Here is a 20,175-nt window from a genome sequence, read left to right as displayed (position 1 = left end):
GATGTGATGTATTTATACAATGGAATACTACTCAGCCATAAAAAGAATAAAATAATGCCATTTGCAGCACCATGGATGGACCAGGAGATTGTCATACTAAGTGAAGTAACGTAGAAAGAGAAAGAACAATACCATATGTTATCACTTATATGTAGAGTCTAAAAACAAGACACAAATGAACTTATTTACAAAACAGAAACAGACTCATAGACATAGAAAACAAACTTACGGATACCAGGGGTGGAGGGTGGGGAATGGGATGAGGAGGGATAAAATGGGAGTTAGAGATTTGCAGATACTAATGACTATATAAAAAAATAGATAAGCAACAAGTTTATACTGTATAGCACAGGGAACTATATTCAATGCCTTGTAGTAACCTATAATGAAAAAGAATATGACAATGAATATATGTATGTATATGTTTGACTGAAATGTGATGCTGTACACCAGAAATTGACACAACGGAAATTGGCTCTACTTCAATTAAAAAAAAAAGATCCTTGAAATGTGGAAAAAAAGATTTTTATTGATTGATTAAAAACATTTAAGTAAAAAAGGATTTTAAGAATCCTTAGGCAAGGTGGAAGATTTAAAAATCTTGTTGGGAGGTTCTGGGCAGGTGAGAGAGTGTGCCTCGCTCAGGAATGATGTGTGTGCATAGTTTTGGGGGGAGGAAGCAAGGGACACGGTGGTCAGCTTAACACTTCCTGATGGAAGAGGAACCATCATGAGTGAGTGTTCCAGCACCACTGGCCGAAAAGATAGTCTTTGTTCTGTTGTTGTTGTCTTTGCGCCTCTGTCAAAGCTGACTAAATATGTAAGTTGACTTTATTTATGTGGGTCTATGTCTGGCCTTTCTGTTCTGTTCCATCGAGCTGTCTACTTTTTCACCATACTGTCTTGATTACTTTATCGTAAGTCCTGAAGTTGAGTAGTGTCTGTTCTTCAAATTTGTTCTCCTTCAATGCTGGCTTTTGCTTCTCTACACAAACTTCAGAATCAGTGTGGTGAAATCCACAAAGTAGCTTGTTGGGATTCTGACTGGGATTGCACTGAATCTATAGATAAAGTCGGGAAGAACTGACATCCTGACAACATTGAGGCTTCTGATCCAAGAACATAGAATATCTCTTTCTTTCATTAGTTCTTTGATTTTGTTCATCAGAGTTTTATGTTTCCTCTTATAGCTCTTCGACATATTTTGTTAGATTATGTAAATCTAAGTATTTCATTTTGTTTAAGCCTAAGTATCTCATTTTGAGGGGGAGGTGCTCATGTAAAAATGGTATTGTGTTTTTAATTTCAAGTACCACTTGTTCATTGGCTGGCATATAGGAAAGTGATGGGCTTTTGTGTATCAGTCATGCATCCTGCAGCCTTGCTCTAATTGACATTTGTCGCTCTGTCTCTCCCTTGATTAAGCCTCACCCAGCTGCCCACTGCTTGGGGTCCCCTGAGTGTGACCTTGGACTTGGAGGGCTCTGTGATCATGGGTTGTCCTGCCTGTGGTGCCCTCACCTGTCATCTGTTGAAGCCTTACCCAGCAATCCAGAGCCCCAGCCAGGGAGCTCCTCCAGGATGCTTTCCCAAACCCCTCAGCAGAACTGACTCCTTCCTCTGGGTCCTTGGGACACTTTGGCTCCCAGCCCGATCCAAGTGCCGATCGCATCTTGCCTCCCTCACAGCAGCTTATTTAGATCTCTCTTCTCGGCAGGCCGTGAGCTCCCGGGGCAATGATGGAGACCTAGTCATCAGCCTCTGGGGGCCCGTGCATTCGGGAACTCTGTCACGGGTAGTTGAATTCGGTTGGTCCTGTTGGGCCTTGATGAAGCCAGGCCACAGGGAGTCAGCCTTAGGGACCTGACTGTCCTAACTTGTTTGGCAAACCTTGGGGTGTCATAGAATAAAATCCATTCCTAGCATCTTGTGTGTGGTCACCTGTCACTTAGGGAGAGGGGAGTTAAATCAGTGCAGCAAGGCTGGCCTTTAACCCCCAGTGCCCTATTGACTGCTGTCACCTCTGCTCAGCCTTCTGCACATGTCCAGTCTCTGCCCAGGTCCTAGGTGGTGACAAGCCACAGGATACTGATGAGGGTCGTAGTTTTCTTTTAAAACTACAGCTGTGTGGTTTCTACTTTTGAACTCTCGGAACTTGCTGGCTCCGGGCTCTCAGAAGTGATGCACGAGGCTGGTGCTGCGGTGACTTTCAGCCCCCCAGGATCTGCGTTTTGTCCTTGCTGAGCTGGGAACGGCCTCTTTCCAAGGGCTCTGCCACCATTCCTCCTGCCTGTTTCCTCTTAACTACGTAGCATGCTTTTCTGATCAAAAGCTGCTGTTCTTGAAAGGCCAATTCTGTTTCAAGAGTTGTTTTCGAGGGCAATTCATTTTAGGCTGATTAAATTTGATTGGACTTCACCTGCATTGTTATGTATACTTAGCAGCTTAAGATTCGTTTTGGGGAAAAAAAAATCCACTCTATCTTGTGACAACTAGTGTGACTGATTAATGCTCTGCAGTGCGCCATGAAACTTGCAAGGTATGGCACAAACACCAAATCATAACATTTTAGAAACTGCCTTAGCAATTTGAACATCTGTATTGCAGGGATATGCCGTATTAGTAAATTGAACATCTTTTATTGATTCACCTTGTTAAGCAGGAAAATAATCCTTACGGCTTTAGAAGCCTTTTGCAAGTTCTAGGAGGTGCCATTTGGAACACGAATTGAGTTGAGTAAATGAAGGCAGATGTCAGGCATTTAATTGGTCCTTCTCTCTCAGCTGGCTCTGTCAATTTTGGTACCACTGTTGGAGATGACAAAATTCACCAATGATGTGAAGCTGACATAGTGAATTAGATGCTGTTGGTTTTTAGGGGAGAGGAGGCTGGCTGTGCAGAGTTCGTGCTTAATAACTGGCTAATGTCATAACCTGGTCTTCACAGGGTTTTCTTCTCAAATTCCTCAAAGAGCAGAGAGGAACAGGGAAGAAGGTGGTGGCAGCTTAACTTGACTGCCCCACGAATCTTAAAGTCTTGAGCTTTGTATTAAATATTCAAGTGACTTTTGTTTTCTACTCTGTGTTATCATTTTCCTTCAACTCTTCAGCTAAAAGGATTCAACTGGGAAGATGCATTTTTTAATTTTGTGGCTTCTGGACCCTTAAGGCTCAGATACCTGGCTTGAGAAGCAGGTATAAAAATGGTAATAAAAGGGCTGTGAAAAGATACGGGAGGAGAACTAAACTATGATACCTCCAGACAATGGAATATTTTAGCACTGAATAACAGTGCTAAAAAGAACTTTGAACTCTCAAGCCATCAAAAGACATTGGGGGATCCTTAAATGCATTTCACGAAGTGAAAGAAACTAATCTGAAAAGGCTACATACTGGTATGATTCCAACCCTGTGACATTCTGGAAAAGGCAGAAGTGTGGAGACAGTGAAAAGATCAGTAGTTACCAGGGGTAGGGGGCAGTGAGGAGGGGTGAACAGGCAGGCACAGAGGATTTCTAGGTGATGCAAATACTCTTATGATACTTTAGTGATGGATTCATGCAATGATGCATTTGTCCACACCTGTAAAATGTACAACATCAAGAGTGAACTCTAATGTGAGCTATGCGCTTTAGGTGAGAATGATGTGTCAGTGTGGGTCCAGATGTACCCCACTGGTGGGGGATGTTGGGAACAGGGGAGGCTCTGTGTGTGGCGGAGGGAAGAGGGAATCTGGAAAATCTCTGTACCTTCCTCTCAATTTTGCTGTGAACCTAAAACTTCTCTAAAAATAGTCTTAATTAGGGAAAAAAAAGTTACCAGAAAACAACCAAAGTCACTTTTGTGTTGAAAATGTAATTCTCAAGCAAGAAAGGAGGGTTGCCCAGCTGAGAGACAAGAGGCGGAGGCCGTGATTGGGTTTGCCTTTGGAGCATCCACTTCGTAGGGATGGACTGGCGGGGAGGCTGGGGCAGGGGGCTGGGTGGGGTGCTGTCCAGTCACTGGTGGAGATGAAGGTGCCTGGGACCAGCTGGCACCCAGGGTTTTGGAGGAGGGCGTGGATACTGTCCCGAGGCAGCAGGTGGAGTGATGGGACCTGGAGATTGTGGCACCACGAACATAGGAGAACTGACACGTTAATGAGAAGATGATGAATGCGTGTTACGTGCCAGGACTGTGCTGGACTGTGATGAGGCGTCTGGAGCTTGGTGAGGTTGAAGTGTTCCAGGGTCACCTCTACTAAACAGCAGGACCTGTGTCCAAACGTGGAGTGGGCAGGATCAATGGGCCTCAGCGGGGTGCGAATCGGGGTGGAGGTCTCCACCCTTCCTCTCCAGCAGGTCCCAGCCCCAGACCCTTCTTATCCAAAGACTTCCCACCGCCCCTGCCTGACTTGCCCCATTCCTAACAGCTGGCCCATCTCCGGCCTCTTGGAAAGAGCACTGAACGTGGAGTCCAGTAGCTGAGGACTGGACCTAACCTCAGCCCTCCTAGCTGCTTGCTTTCACCTCTCAGAGTGTCAGCATCCTCAGAAAAGTGCAGATGACAGTTTTCATTGTGAGAATGGAAGACAAGCAGGTAAAAGAAGCCAGCACCAGCCCAGCACCAAGGGTGATGAGAAGATGGTTTGTTCGATGCCCTTAGATAATGTTGGGTTTGACTAAAATTTCAGCGTTCCAAGTTGTGTCACATAATTGGACACTGGAAAAAATGTAATTCTCATCCATTGAATTTGTCAGTGTTGGTGTGTAGCCTTTTGTGCCCAACAGCTTTGGGGTACATCCTGGGTTGAAATCAACCACGGGCCATCCATCCATGCAGGCACCTGTGACGTCCTTTTAGGTGAGAGTGATCACTCTATCCTGGCTCTCAGATAATTCAGCTCTAGAAATATCACCTGCTTTCCCCACACGTAAACTTCCTCTGCACCTTGACAGTGGCTGCATGTGCTAACCCTGCCCCCCGGGCGGCCGGGTGGCCGTGTGCACATCATGGGTTTCTCTTGGCTTTCTCCTTAGTCATGGCTGTTTACATGAAGGAGTCCTGGTGGGCCACCGAAGATGTGCTGAGAATCTCTGATCCTGCAAGAGAAGGTCTGATGAAGGTGAGGCATTGCAAACTTAATAAGGCCACTGCAAAACAGGCTTTAGAAATCAGTGTACTTATTACAGTTGATCATTTAAAGCAGTCTGCCCCTGTGGATTCCTTTTCTAGAACTGCTGTAACAAAAGTACCACAAACTGGGTGGTTTAAATAACACACATGTGTTATTTCCCAGTCCCAGAGGCTCGGGGTCTGAAATCAAGGTGTTGGCAGGGTTTTTTTTCTACTGAGGGCTGTGAGGGAGAATCTGGTCTCTACCGCTATGTGCTGGCAGCATCGGACATTCTGTGGCTTATCAACTGCCTTTTCCCTGTGTCTTCACATCATCTTCCCTCTGCGCGCGTCTGTCTTTGCCCTAGTCCTTGCTTTCTGTATGGACACCAGTTATGTTGGACTGGTGCCCACCCTAATGACCTCATCTCAATTTGATCATCTACAAAGACCCTATTTCCAAATAAATCCCAACCAGAGGCACCGGGGGGTTAGGGCTTCAACACCTTTTTGGGGGAGACAGTTTAATCAATAACACCCTGCCAGCAAGGAAGATAGTTGTAAACAGCAATATGCAACAGACATCCGACTGTTGGTAAACCTCTTTTAACTTCCTTTCATGTCTTAGTTTTGAAACTTTCATCCGCATCCTCTCTCTAGGGTGTAGGGAGTTTCTGTATTGCATTCCAGTAATGTTTGTTGGTACTCACTGAGTTAGACATATCTTAGATACTAGCCTGTGTATTACCTAGACCTGTTACAGGGATTATCTCATTTCAGAATCTTTAAAGTATTTGATTTGCGGATGAAGAAGCTGAGGCTGAGCCGCACAGCTAGTAAGTGATTTAGCTGGGCACAAAGTCTAGTCTCTCTGACGGCAGGCGGTCTCTACAGGGCAGCTGTAAAGCAGAGACCCAGGACAGCAAGCTGAGGGTTCCTTATGGCTAAGGATGTTGAGCGTCTTTTCATGTGCTTATTGGCCATTTGTATGTCCTTTTTGGGGAAAATATCTATTAAAATCCTTAGCCCACTTTTTATTTGGGTTATTTGACTTTTCACTGTTGGGTTTTCCACTTATTCTAGATGCAAGTCCTGATTGTATGTATGATTTGCAAATATCCCTCCTTCCTCATTCTATGGGTTGTATTTTCCAAGTCTGTTTCTTCCCCCAGCTTTATTGAGATACAACTGACATATAACATGGTGTAAGTTGAAGGTATACAGTGTGTTGATTTGACACACTGTATACTGCAGAATGCTGACCAGCGCAGCGCTAGGTAACATCTGTATCACATCACATAGTTGCCACTTCTGTTTCGTGGTGAGCATAAGAGGCCTACTCCCTTAGCAACTTCCCAGTACATAATATGGTAGTATTAACTACAATCATGATGCTTTATATTAGATCCCCAGAACTTACTCATCTTATAACTGGAAGTTTGAACCTTTTGACCCACATCTTCCCCTTTCCCCCGCCCCCCAGGCCCTGGGAGCCACCACCCGGGTCTCAAGTTTCTGTGAATTCAGCTCTTCCGTGTTATGCATGTAAGTGGGATCATGCAGGGTTTATCTTTCCCTTTATTTCACTTAGCGTCATGCCCTCAAGTTCATGCATGTTGTCACAAGTGGCAGGAGGTTTTCAGGTCTGCTTTTAATTGATTTGGTAGACACTATTTTGAAAAGGGTTTTCTTCCAGCAAATTAATGATGGCTTGAGGTTCAGCAAATGAGCGTGGTAATGTACGCAGTGAGGCTGCCTGGCGTACCTGTTCGTGTCACCGTCCATGGATGAACTAGGTGGTGTGAGCACTGAGTGTTCTGAGTCTCTGGAGGAGTCTGACTTACCCTTTAAGTTTTTTGTTTTTATTTTTAATCAGAACAAGGGCAATCACTTTCTTCATGTGTCACTGCTTCTAAGTTTAGATGAGGAAAACCCTCACAGTTTGTGAAAATGTGGCCTCTGCGGTGAACGGAAAGAAACCTGGATGTTAATTCCACTTAATGAACCAGATTGTAAAGATCTCTCTGCCCAGCTGCATGTGGTGATGGTTTCCTTCTCCATTTATAGAACCTGGGGTCTTGACTCTTGGTGTTTTAATTACATTTTGTTCCTTGGCCAACTCTTCTTCACAAATTATCCACCCCCCCCCACCCAAAACAAACAAATAAACGAAAACTTTTCTTAATGTTCTTTCTGTGAATATAATTAGTGGTCCTAATTGAGGGATTAAAACTGGATCTTAGTTTTGTGTTTTCAGAAATGTTTCTAAGTCAGAATCACATGTCACATTTTCCCCCTGTAATGAAACTGGACAAATTAAGTGCATTTTCTTTTTTCTCCTTTTTTCTCCTGCCAGTTTTTGATTGGATATTTCCCTTCTGCCAGATGCAATCTGTTTTTCTCTTCTGGCTTTCCTCTGAACTTTTTGGTTTTATAAGTCACACCCCACCCCCACCCCCTGCCCCAAGTTTTGTGATGAGCTGGTTATTCTTAAAGTTTGAACTTGATTTGGCTGCTACTGTCTGAGATACAAAATTGGGGTGGCTTCTCAGAGTTAAGCTGGTGTGGTTTTCGCAAGTCTTTTTCTCATCTAAGATTTGGCTCTGGATGAAGGTGAAATATTTTGCATTCTGGGACAATTAATAAGTTTATTGGCTCTAAACACTTTGTGCCATTTGCTAGAGTGCTGCAAGCTGCCTCATTTTTATTATTAGAACATACAAGTGTTTTAGAGACCAGATAGGTCATCTGCTCCCTTGACCAGCAGAGGAAACTGAGGATGAAAGGGGCTGTGAGTGGCTGCAGATCGCCTAGCAAATCCAGGCGGAACAGCCATGACCACAAATGATGATGGGGATAATGACAATAATAAAAATATAAGGGTCAAAATTAAATGTAAAACCAAGCATTAATATTTATATCAAACTTCCCTTTCCTGAAGTCTCAGTTCTAATGAATGAAGGTGCAGAAGGGAACCCCTGGCTGGGCTGCAGCAGGTGCAGTGGCCTGGGACTCAGGAGTCCTGGCCTGCCTTTGACAGAGGCCCCGTCCAGCCACCTTCAGTCCTCTTTGAGACATGGCAAGGAAATCAATACATGTAATTGCCTGCCCTCTTTGAGCTTCTGTCTCCTCATCTATAAACCAGGACCTCCCTGGTTTCATCACAAGTGCCACATTTTACCAGCTGCTTTTAGGAGGATTCTGAGACCATATCCAGGCTCAGCCCATAGAGTGGGGATTGATTAGCTATGTCTGCTGTGGGTGTGGGAATGGGAGACCTCCATTTATGCCATGTACTTGCCATCTGCGGGCTAGACAAGTGCAGAGAATTTTAACAGGCAGGAGCAGGAAGTCGTTTGGGCTGGTTACTGAGAAAGCCCTGCGTGGGCCTGACCTTGACCGCAAGACAGTTTCCTCACTTGTGATGACGCTGCGATGGGTAAGAAGTGGTTGGCTCCATTCTGTAGCCTGAGAACGGGCTGGACCTTGAGTCAGTCCTGGTAATTCTCTGGAATTGGGATTCTCATGTGTGCTCAAAATCTGTTGCAAGCCATTGGAAATCATTTTCTCTTGGTGTGGCAGTTTTACAGAGATAGTAATCCCCGATGATTTACCCTCCTTCTGAGGGCCAGAATTCTGGGGCTGTTGTTAAAAATGGCAGATTGGGTTTATTTCCCGGACACACCCGTGTTTCTGCTGACATGGCCTGCCCCAGGGTAACCTCCAGTGTCACTGGCTGTGACTGTTCTCTGTCTATGCACATTCTGCCACTGGCCCCCCCGGCACTGCCCCTCGCTCTGGGAAGCCCACTATGTGAAAGGTCAGGGGTGTGAAAACCTCCGTGAGAAACGGACCCATGTTCTGGCTTTGGAGCCTGAGGTGAATTGGATGATGGGGGAGCCCACACCTCGCCCCCGACCTCCGGGTGGACTCTAAGCGTCGAATTTACCAAGCCTGATTTTCCTCTCCTATCTCACTCAGATGTTCTTTTTCTTTCTCCTTCGAAGGTTCAGTCATTTGGGGAAAGGATTGTGCTTTTCCTTCTAAACGTCGTTATTTTTTGAAGATTAGAGAGGAACTTGGATGATGATAACATGTTTTTTCTACCTCACTCTGGGAAAGAGGAGGCTAAAATTCTGTGGAGAGATGGAGAAGCTGTTAGATTCTATACAATCAAAGCGAAAGTTATGGACGGGGCCTTGCGGCCACGTGGGACCACCATCCCTCCACGCTCAGGGAGAGGAGGGCTCCTAGATGCCAGCCTGCCTTGCACGACGGCTCCTTTAGCACCAGCATTGCTTGGAGAGAATCTCCTGGCACAAGAAATATCACTAATTCAGCTGTCATGTCAATAAGCCCAAGGTTTGGATTCCATTTTCACCACATTTCTCGTTCTACTGGCAAACAGGGTGGAATTTCAGCATGTCCCTTGGATTCCCAGGTGGTGCCATGTCCCCCCAGTAAAAGACTTGTTGCCATTCATGGTGTAAAATGACTTTGCAAGCCCCGTCCTTTTCGCGTTTCTTTAAGGTTACCAATCAGCCATCAGGAAAATTACTGTCGCTAATAGCTGACATGGGGTACGAAAGCACGCTGGATGCCAAGAGTTACCTCAGAAGAGAGGGAGGGCAGGCGGCCATGATAAAGAGGTAAGGGAAAATCCTGGGGCTTACTTTTAGGGGCTGTGATGAGCAGGGAGTGTGGAACTTGTACCACTTGGTCCAAGGCATTGGGCTCATCTTCAACATTGCTTTAATAGTCTCTTTAATTTTTAAAGGCTATCACCATCTCTGACCCAACTGGTCCAACCTCCATCTTTTCATCCTTATAAAGTTCTAAATTTTAGCAAAAATTAAATTTCCAGGGAAAACACCACATACCTGCTGTTCTCTGAGTTCACTGTATGGCTGCAGTGTGGTTTTGAGCTGTGTTCGCGTTGTGTGTGTGTGCCACCTGTCCAGGGTGGAGCAGTTCTGCATTTCTCGCTTTCTTCTCCCTCAGCATGGTGTGAGATGTCTAGTTTCCCATGCAAACGACTCCTGTAGTTAATTATTTGCCAAGGTCAGTCACAGAGGCTGGAGCACCTGTGTTTTTCAGCATCTTGGGTCACGACAGCCATTTGCTCTTTGATTTTGATGAACTGTTTCACTTTTTCGGGTGGCTGTGTTCTTTAGCCACTCATTTGAGAGAGCCCAAGGGATCTGAAGAGTCACTGAAATGGAAACGAACCTTTTTGTAATAATTCCTCTTTCTTGGGAGACTCATTTGTTGTCATTTTCTACCAAATGGCTGGTATTAGATCTGTAGCAAAATCATTTATACAGCAGATGTCCTATTAATAGTAACAAAAACTGGTAACAGATCCCAGCTTGATGTGTGAGAACCACAGCTGTGGGGCAGGAGGAGCTTGACTTTGCCTCGCCTGGCGCTGCTGTTGCTCCTGGTCCCACTGATACCCCAGACTATCCCCGAGGATCACGCAGAGGCTGGTACGGCTGCCTCGTTCTCCCCAAGGCAGACCCAGAGCCTCAAAGGGAAAGCAGGATATTAAGACGCTGAATTGAGGCAGATCGGACTAGATGCTTGGATATCTGCCTCCTCTTCATTTCTGGCGAATTCCACGAACTTGGTGGAAAGTTCTCTGAAGCTGCTTACTAGGTCTTGCTTTTGTCCATGAACTGATTTTTTAAAGTGGCAATTGACTGTCAGTTACTCAACAATTTAGTTAGTCTAAAAAGTATCAAACCTGTAGAAGATGAAATTAATAAAATATATTTTTCGGGTATATTGCCAACTAAAAATTTTTTTACTGCCTATTTCTGGATTAGTTTATTTTTGGAGAGACAGAATAATTCTATATACCTTGCTATCGGCAATGCAGGAGAGTTTCAGCCGCTCCATATCCTTGCCAATACTTGGTGTTGTGAGTATTTTTAATTTTAGCCATTCTGCAAGGTGGGAAGTGGTATCTAATTTTGATTTTAATTTGCATTTTTCCAATGATATTGATCATGTTTTCAGGGGCTTTTTTGATAGTCATAGATCTTCTTTGATGAAGCGTCTGTTCAAATATTTTTGCCTATTTTTTTTGTTAGGTTGATTGTTTTCTTATTATTGAGCCTTGAGCATTCTTTATATGTTATAGATATCCATTCTTTATCAGATATATATTTTGGAAACATTTTCATTTTTGTATAATAATTTTTTGCAAAGAGCAGAAATTTCAATTTTTGATGGAGTCTAATTTATTAATTTACCAATTTTCATTATCATTCAGTTCAAAATATTTTCCAATTCACTTTGTGACTTCTATGAGTTCTTTAACAGTAAGTTTTAAATTTCCAGATATATTTGTGGACTATTCTGGATGTTTTATTTTTTGTTTATTTCGAATCTAATTCTGTTGTAGTAAGATAATAGAATCTGTTACACTTTAATATTTTGAAAACTATTGAGGGTTGTTTTATGGCCTAGTATGTGGTTTATCTTGGTAGACACTCCATATGGACTTGAAAGAGTGTGTATATTCTGCAGGAGTTGGGTTTCATGTTTTGGAAATGCCAGTTAGGTTAAGGTGATTGATGGTGTCTTGGCTCTTCTATATTCTCACTAATATTTTTGTCTAATTCTGTGAATTTCTGAGAGATGTATGTTAAAGTCTTTCCCTATGATTATGGATCATCTTTCATTTTTTTAGTCTTATCAGCTTTTACTTTGTATTTTGAAGCTTTGTTATTACCTACATCAAATTTATAATTGATCTTTTTGCCTGATGTATTGACTGTTTTGTCATTTTGAAGTGTCCCCCACTTGTCTCCAGCAATATTTCTTGATAAGATGCCTATTTTGTCTGTTACTAATATAGCCACTTCATTGTCTTGTACTTTGCTGTTTACATAGAATATATTCTTCCTAGCTTTTTACTTTTTGTCTGTTTATGTCTTTATATTTAAAGCATATATTTTGTTGACAGTATACAACTGGGTCTTGGATTTTAAATCTATTTTTTAAAAATCTCTGTCTTTTGATTGGACTGTTAGTCTATTTACATTTCATTATAGGTATGGTTATACTTAGATCTTCTCTGTTATGATTTGTTTTGTCTTTCCTCTTTTGAAAATTTTTCTCTGTTCCACCTTGTCTTTTGTTTTAAGAAGATTTTTTAGTATTCCATTTTAATTTCTGTCTTGGTTTGCTAGCTCATTATTTTTGTTCTTGCTCTAGCTATTACATGCTCAGCTTAAACTTATTAACTTGGAGTTAATATTGAATTACTTGGGGTAAAATATAGAAACCTTAAAATAAATAGTGTATTTTTATGTATCATTTTATTTACAAAGTGCTATTTTAATATATTAGACATATTTGTTATAAATCTGTCACTACTGATTAATAAGTTTTAATTAAGTAGTCATATTTTTTAAAAGTATTAAGAAAAGAAAAATATGTAATTTAAAAATATTTACCATTAATTTTTTTTTTTTTTTTGTATAGGTCCCAGTTGCCATCCAGTGTCATTTCCCTTCAGGCTAAAGTACTTCCTCTAGCAGCTTTTGTAGTGGAGTTTCTGGCAACAGATTCTCTCAGGCTTTGCTTACTGAAAATACCTTTGTTTTATTTTACTTTCAGGTTTGAAGGATTGTTTAGTTGGACAGAGAGTAATTAGTGATAATTTTTTTCCTTCAGCACTTTGAATCTGTTGTTCCAGCACCTTCTGGCTTTCATAGTTTCTGGTGGGAAGTCAGCAAGGGAGTTATTGTCCCTCATACATAATGTGTCACTTTCCTATGAAGACTTTCCAGACTTTCTCTTTGGCTTTTTTGCAGTTTCACTGTGATGCGTCTAGGAGTGATTTTATTTTTCTTTATCTTTTTGGGGGGGTTGTTGAGCTTTTTGAATCTTTAAAGTTTTCTACCAAATCTGGGAATTTTTTGGCCATTATTGCTTCACAACTTTTAGACTATTTTCTTTCTTTATCTAGTCATATGTGTATCGGGGTGCTTCATATTGTCTTACAAGTCTCTGAAGTTTGTTCACTTTCCTTCAGACATGTTTCTCTCTTCTTAGGTTGGATCATTTCTAGAGATCTGTATTCACGTTACCTGCCATCTCTAGTCTGTTGTTGAGCATATTTAAAATTTTCAGTTAGTGCACTTTTTAGCTCTAGACTTTCTATTATGTGTAATTTCCATTTCTCTGTTGAGATTCTCTGTTTATTCATCAAGCATATATTTCCCTTTATTTAAAAAAGTCATTTTAATTCTTTAAACGTATTTGTAAAGCTGTTTTGAGTTCTTTGTCTGCCAAATCCAATGTCTAGGCCTATTTAAAATCAGTTGTATTAGTGGCATCAGCAACATGGCAGAGTGAAAAGCTCCCTCTGTCCCCTCCTTCAGTCTATAACCAGTAAAGTGTCCACAACTCAACAAAGGTGCCTCTGCTCAACACACAGGATGCTGGAGAATTCCACACATGCGTTCATTTAAAGGTGGGTGGACTGGAACACACAGGGGAGGCAGAACTGAGGGAACAGCAGCCTGGTTCTCTGGTCATGGAAGCTGAGCCCACAGCCCCAGAGAACACATAGCAGCAGGGGAGGCAGTGCATTCGTCTCCGGCCTCCTGGCCGCAGTGGTGCATGCACGCACAGGTAACTGGGCAGCAGCGGCAGAGAGGCCTAAGACTCCATCCTCCAGCAGCTGAGGCACCCACAACTCCAGCCTCCTGCTCCCCTGCCCACAGTGTTGGAGCCTGTGAACCTTACAACCCTGCACATGGCAGTGGCACCTGTGCAACTCCTGGTCCCCCTCTCCCTCTACCTCCCTCATGGCAACAGAGATTATGACTCCAGGGATCCTGGACTCCAGGGAAGAGCCCACCATCCCAGTGCAGCAGGCTGCAATGCCAGTGACACTGGCAGCAGGAAGGCACCAGTGACCCTGGAGGCACAAGAAGCAGTAACAAGGACACAGGTCCACAATTCTGACAGATGTGGTGGAGGGTAGAAAGTGCCAACTCTCAGACATAGTCAGAGGCAGCTCAGATAAGTCAGAAACTAGTGCTAGAGCGCCACCTCCTGGAAAACAAAAGAAAGACCTCAAATTTCTAACCTGTTGCATTGTTAGAATCGAGCAGAAAGATATTTGCTACTTCAAATATGCTGGCAGAAGAACAACTCATCAAGTATCATGAAGAACCAAAGTAACATCATGCCATAAAAGGAAAATGACAGTTCTCCAGAAACCAAATTTAAAGGCAGGAATATTGCAGTCTAATTAATAGAATTCAAAATAGCCTTCATGAAGAAATCCATTGAGCTATAAGAAAACTCAGAACGGTAGTTTAGTGAGCTCAGGAATAAAATAAACGAGGAGAAGAAATCTTTTACCAAAGAGAAACTCTAAAAAATAATCAAACAGAATTCTGGAGCTGAAGAACTCAATAAATGAGATGAGGAATGCATTAGAAAGCCCTGGAAATACATCAGACCATATGGAAGAGGGAATTTATGAGCTTGAAGATAGAAATCTAGAAATGATGCAAGTAGAAGAAGGAAGAAAAATAGGACATAAAAATGAGGAAATTCTATGAGCGCTGTCCAACTCTTGATGAAGGGTGACATTAGGGCCATGGGTATCACAGGAGAAGAAATGGAGAAGGGAGTGGAGAGATTATTTAAAGAAATAATAGCTGAGAACTTCTCAAACCTGTGGAAGGAACTGGATATATGAGTCTGTGAAGCTAAGAGAACACCTAATTACCTACATGCGAAAAGACTTTCTTCAAGACACATTACATTAAAAGTAAAATTATTAAATGTCATAATGTCAAAAGTCAGTGACAAAGAATTTTAAAGGCAGCCAGGGGTAAAAAGGGCCAATAACCTACAAAGGAACTCCCATTAGACTATCAGTAAATTTCACAGCAGAAACTCTACAGGCCAGGAAGGAGTGGAATGACATTCTTAAGATACTGAAAGATAAAAACTGTCACCCAAGAATACTTCATCCAGCAATATTATCATTCAGATATCAAAGAGAAATAAAGACTTTCCTAGATAAATAAAAACCAAGGGAGTTCATCAACACTAGATGTGCCTTAAAAGAAATGTTGAAAGGAGCTCTTCTACCAGCAACAAAAAGGAAAAAGTACATAAAACTCTGAGTAACGTGATAAGTAGACAGAATCAGAAAATTGTAACTCTTTATCTGAATAGGTTTTAAATGCTTTATTATAGCATAAAGATTAAAGGGTAGAAAAAGAAGAAAAAAAATTATAGCTACTTCAGTTGGCAACAGACTTACAACATGAAAGAAGGTAATTTGAGACAAAAACACAAAGGGGGAAGAGGAAAAGGACAGAAACCTTATAGGTAAATGAAGATAAGATGTTATCAGCGGAAAAAGGACTGGTTTATCTATGAGACATTTTATACAAACCTCATAGTAATCACAAAACATAAATCTAGAGCAGAGACATGAAACAGAAAAAAAGAGGAAACTGAGAAAAACATCATAGGAAGCCACCAAACTAAGCTGGCAGACAGAAACACAAAGAAAAAGAAACAACAGTGATGTAGAGAAACCAGAAAACAGGAGATAAAATGGCAGCACTAAGTCCTCACTTATCAATAATCACCCTAAATGTAAATGGGGTGAATTCACCAATCAAGAGACACAGAGTGGCTGGATGGATTGAAAAATAAGAACCAGCCATGTGCTCCAGGAGACTCCAAGAGGCTTACCTAAGCTCTAAAGACAAACGTAGGCTGAGAGTGAAGAAATGGAAGGTGATACTCCAATCAAATGGCAGCCAAAAGAAAGTGGGTGTAGCCTTGCTCATATCACACAAAATAGACTTAAAGCCAAAAGTAATAATGAGACATAAATGGACAGTATATAATAATAATATAGTGTATATATATAATAATTATATATTATATATCTACAATAGTATATAATAATAAAGGGGACAATTTAGAAGACATAACTGATATATATATATATATATATTTATTTATATATATATTTATTTATTTATTTATTTATTTATTTATTTATTTATTTATTTATTTATATATTTAACACAGTCACACCAAAATATATAAAGCAATTATTAATAGACCTAAAAGGAGAACTTGACAGCAACACAATAACTTTAACATCCCTCTTACATCAATGGGTAGATTATCCAGACAAAACATCAACAAGGAAACCGTGGCCTTAAGTGAAACTTTCGACCAGATGGATTTGGTAGATGTGTATAGAACATTCCTTCCAAATGCAGCAGAATAAAGTGATATAAGAGGGAACATATCTCAACATGATAAAGGCCATATATGATAAACTCACAGCTAACGTCATACTCAGTCATGAAAAACTAAAAGCTATTCCTCTTAAATCAGGAACAAGACAAGGGCACTGACTCTCACCTCTCTTAACATAGTATTGCAAGTCCTCGCCAGGGTAATTAGGCAAGAAAAAGGAAATAAAAGGCATTCAGATTGGAAAGGAAGATATAAAACTGTCACTATTTTCAGATGACATGATTTTATATATAGAAAACCCTAAAAAGTCCACCAAGAACTATTAGCAATAATAAAAAAAATATGGTAAAGTTGCAAGGTATAAAATCAACATACAGAAATGTGCTGTGTTTTTATTTGCTAACAATGAGCTAGCAGAAAGAGAAACTAAGAAAACAATCCCATTTACAACTGTAACAAACAGAATAAAATGCCTAGGAACTCATTTAACAAGGAGGTGGAAGACCCACGCATGGCAAACTGTAAGGCGTGGTTGAAAGAGATGGAAACGGACACAAGTAATGGGAAGGTAGTCTGTGTTCACGAATTGGAAGAATTAACATTGTTAAAATGTTGATATTAGCTGAAGCAATCTACAGATTTAATGCAATCTGTATCAAAATCCAAAGGATGTTTTTCCACAGAAGTTAAACAAAAATATCTAGAATTTATATGGAACCACAAAAGACTTCAAATAGCCAAAGCAATCCTGAGAAAAAAGAACAAAGTAGGAGATACCACACTCCCTAATTTCACACTCTTCTACAAAGCTATAGTAATGAAAACAGCACAGTATTTGCAGGAAAAAATGTACATAGATCAGTGGCATGGAATTGGGAATCCAGACAAACCCACACATTTATGGACTATTAAATTACAACAGAAGAGCTAAGAACGTACAATGGGGAAAAGGTACACTCTTCAGTAAATGTCCAGTTGGGGAAACTGGACAGCCACATGCAAAAAAATGAAACTAGACCACTATCTCACATCACAGACAAAAATTAACTCGAAATGAATTAAAGACTTGAATGAAAGCCCTGAAACCATCCTAGGGAAAAAGAAAAAAATTTTTCTAGGAAAAAAGAAACACAATTTTCTAGGAAAAATCCTAGAAAAAAACAGGCAGTATGCTCTTTGACATTGGTCTTAGCAATATCTTTCTAGATATGTCTCCTCAGGCAAGAGAAACAAAAGCAAAAATAAACGGCATCAAACTCAAAAGCTTCTGCACAGCAAATTAGACCATCAGCAAAATGAAAAGGCAACCTACCAAATGAGAAGATACTTGCAGATGATACATATAATAAGGGGCTAATATCCAAAATATATAAGGAACTCATGTAACTCAACAACAAAAAAATGAACATCTTGATTAAAAAATGGGCAGAGGATCTGAATAGACGTTTTTCTGAAGAAGACATACAGATGGCCAGCAGATACTTGGAAAGATGTTTGACATCACTAGTTATCAGGGAAATGCAAGTCAAAACCACAGTGAGATACCCCCTCATGCCTGTTAGAATAGCTCTTATCAAAAAGGCAATAAATAACAAGTGTTGGCAAGGATGAGGAGAAGGGGGAGCACAGAGACCCTTCATATGGTCCTGGACACTGTTAGTAGGAATGTAAATTGGTGCAGCCACTGTGAAAAACAGTATGACGTTTCCTCAAAAAATTAAGAATAGAGCTGCCAAATGATTCAAGAATCCCACTTCTGGGTATTTATCCAAAGAATGAAAAAGACTAATTCAAAAAGATACACGCACCCCTATGTTCATCACAGCATTGTTCACGCTAACCAAAATATGGAAACAACCTAAGTGCCCATCAATGAATGAGTGGATAGAGAAGATGTGGTGTGTATGTATGTGGATGTTTGTAGACACACACAAACACACACACACACACACACACACACAATGGAATGCTCTTCAGCCATAAAAAGATGAAAACTTACCATTTGTGACAATGTGGATAAACACTGAGGGTATTATGCTAACTAAGTGAAATAAGTCAGCTGGACAAAGACAAATACTGTGTCACTTTTATGTGGAATACAAAAAACAAACACAAGGAACCAAAAGAAATGAATAAACCATACCTAACAACAACAAACAGGTAGATACAGAGAACAGAGTAGTGGTTACTGGGGGGGGGGGGAGGACAAAATGTGCAAAGGGGATCAATTATGGTAACAGATGGACTTTAGTTAATGATAATATATTCTTACGGACTGAATTGTATCTCCTCAAAATTCATGTTGAAGCCCAAACCCCCAGTACCTCAGAATGTGACTTTATTGGAGACAGGCCTAAGAGGTGATGAGTTAGCTCTAGTCCCATCTGACTGGCGTCCTTATAAGAAGAGGGTATTTGGACACACAGAAGGTCATGCAGGAGGCGCGCACACAGGAAAAACCATGAGAGGACAGGACGTGAAGATGATCATGTACAAGCTGATATTTTTACTAACATTTTTACTGCCTTCACAGTTTTGCCTTTTCCGGAATATCACATAATTCTAATTGTATGGCATGTAGCCTTTTTAGATTGGCTTCTTTCACTTAATCCTATGCCATAAGCTTTCTCCGTATCTTTTCATGCGTGATAGGTCATTTTTGCACATTCACGACAGTAGTGTGTATCTGCAGTTCTGCCTGGCTGATCAGACTCAGAATCATTTTTCATTTGTTTTGGGAAATTACTCACCTTCTGAATCTTGGCGGGCACAAATACCACCTCGTCCAATAGGAACTGAATGTACGACGTATTTCTTTTCCTGGGCTCCAGCACACCTAGGGCACAGGCAGTTGGGAAGTGAGGAAGGTGATGTAGTCGGGTCCGTGTGGCATTGATTTTCTGCTTAGGGTGACAACAGAGGTGAACGGCTGCAGTGTCAAATTCCAGTTGCAGAAACAGCAACTGTGCTGGTGTTGGTACTGTTTGCAGTAAAGTTCAGTTCAGGTTGGAAAAGTGGGAAAGGTGCCAACTATCGCCTCTCCTGCTCTCCTGTCGCAGGGCATTGATGTTTTGATGGGAAACAGGACTTAGTCTGTTGGGGGTAAGTCTACTTTGCCACAATTGGACATGGTGAGCCCTTGTTAAGAGTTACTGGACAAGTCTGTGCCCTGGAGATGTGTGGGCTGCATCTCCCAGCCCACATCCTCTGGTTCAGGGAGAACTTTGATGTTATCCAGATGCTCCTCATTGACCTCAGGGGTCTCTGAAATGTGCACAGTGAGGGAGGGGTCTGAGGACCCTGGGTGTGCAGATGGCCTTGCTCAGCTCAGTCACCAGGTTTGCTTTTCATTTGGGGGCGGTAGTCTAGCGGCGGTGGGGGCAGCAATTCAGAACACGTGGGCTGACCGTCAGTTGGAGAACTGCAGGTTTGGAATGATCAGCTGTCTTGTCTTTGGTGGTTTAGTTTCTGAAGCCAACCCTGCTTCCAGGTGGTACCAGGGACCCAGCCCAGAGGGAGGGTCCTGGCCGGTTAGTCAAGCCCAGGGAACAGCGTGTGTCTCTTGCTTTCCCTGCAGGTGGCCTGTGTGGTGATGGCACGGGTGCCTGCTACCTGCTGCCTGTCTTCGACACCGTGTTTGTCAGGAAGAGGTACCGCCACCAGGGCCTGGGCCTGGCCATGCTGTGGGACTTCTGTGAGACTTTCCGAGAGGACGAGGCCCTGGGCGTCAGCTGGCCGATTTCCACCGCCATGTACCAAGGTAAGCCTCCTTGTCAGGGAGGAGCCTTCAGGCATCTGGGATGGATAATTGATTCCA

General features: G+C 41.8%; 1 long non-coding RNA gene across 1 annotated transcript; it reads right to left on the bottom strand.

Moving 5' to 3' along the window:
- Nucleotides 1–5,127: 5,127 nt before the first annotated feature.
- On the bottom strand, nucleotides 5,128–19,924 carry LOC141576009 (uncharacterized). The gene is made up of 3 exons (XR_012504175.1): nucleotides 19,109–19,924; nucleotides 9,974–10,305; nucleotides 5,128–9,229 (listed from the first exon to the last, which is right to left on the bottom strand). It is a non-coding gene; the product is annotated as an uncharacterized LOC141576009 (long non-coding RNA).
- Between the last annotated feature and the right edge of the window lie 251 nt (nucleotides 19,925–20,175).

This window comes from Camelus bactrianus, chromosome 35 (genome assembly GCF_048773025.1).
Source record: "Camelus bactrianus isolate YW-2024 breed Bactrian camel chromosome 35, ASM4877302v1, whole genome shotgun sequence".
Classification (NCBI taxonomy): Eukaryota; Metazoa; Chordata; class Mammalia; order Artiodactyla; family Camelidae; genus Camelus; species Camelus bactrianus.
The sequence above is the reverse complement of the archived record's forward strand: the minus strand, read 5'-3'. Positions and strand labels throughout refer to the sequence as shown.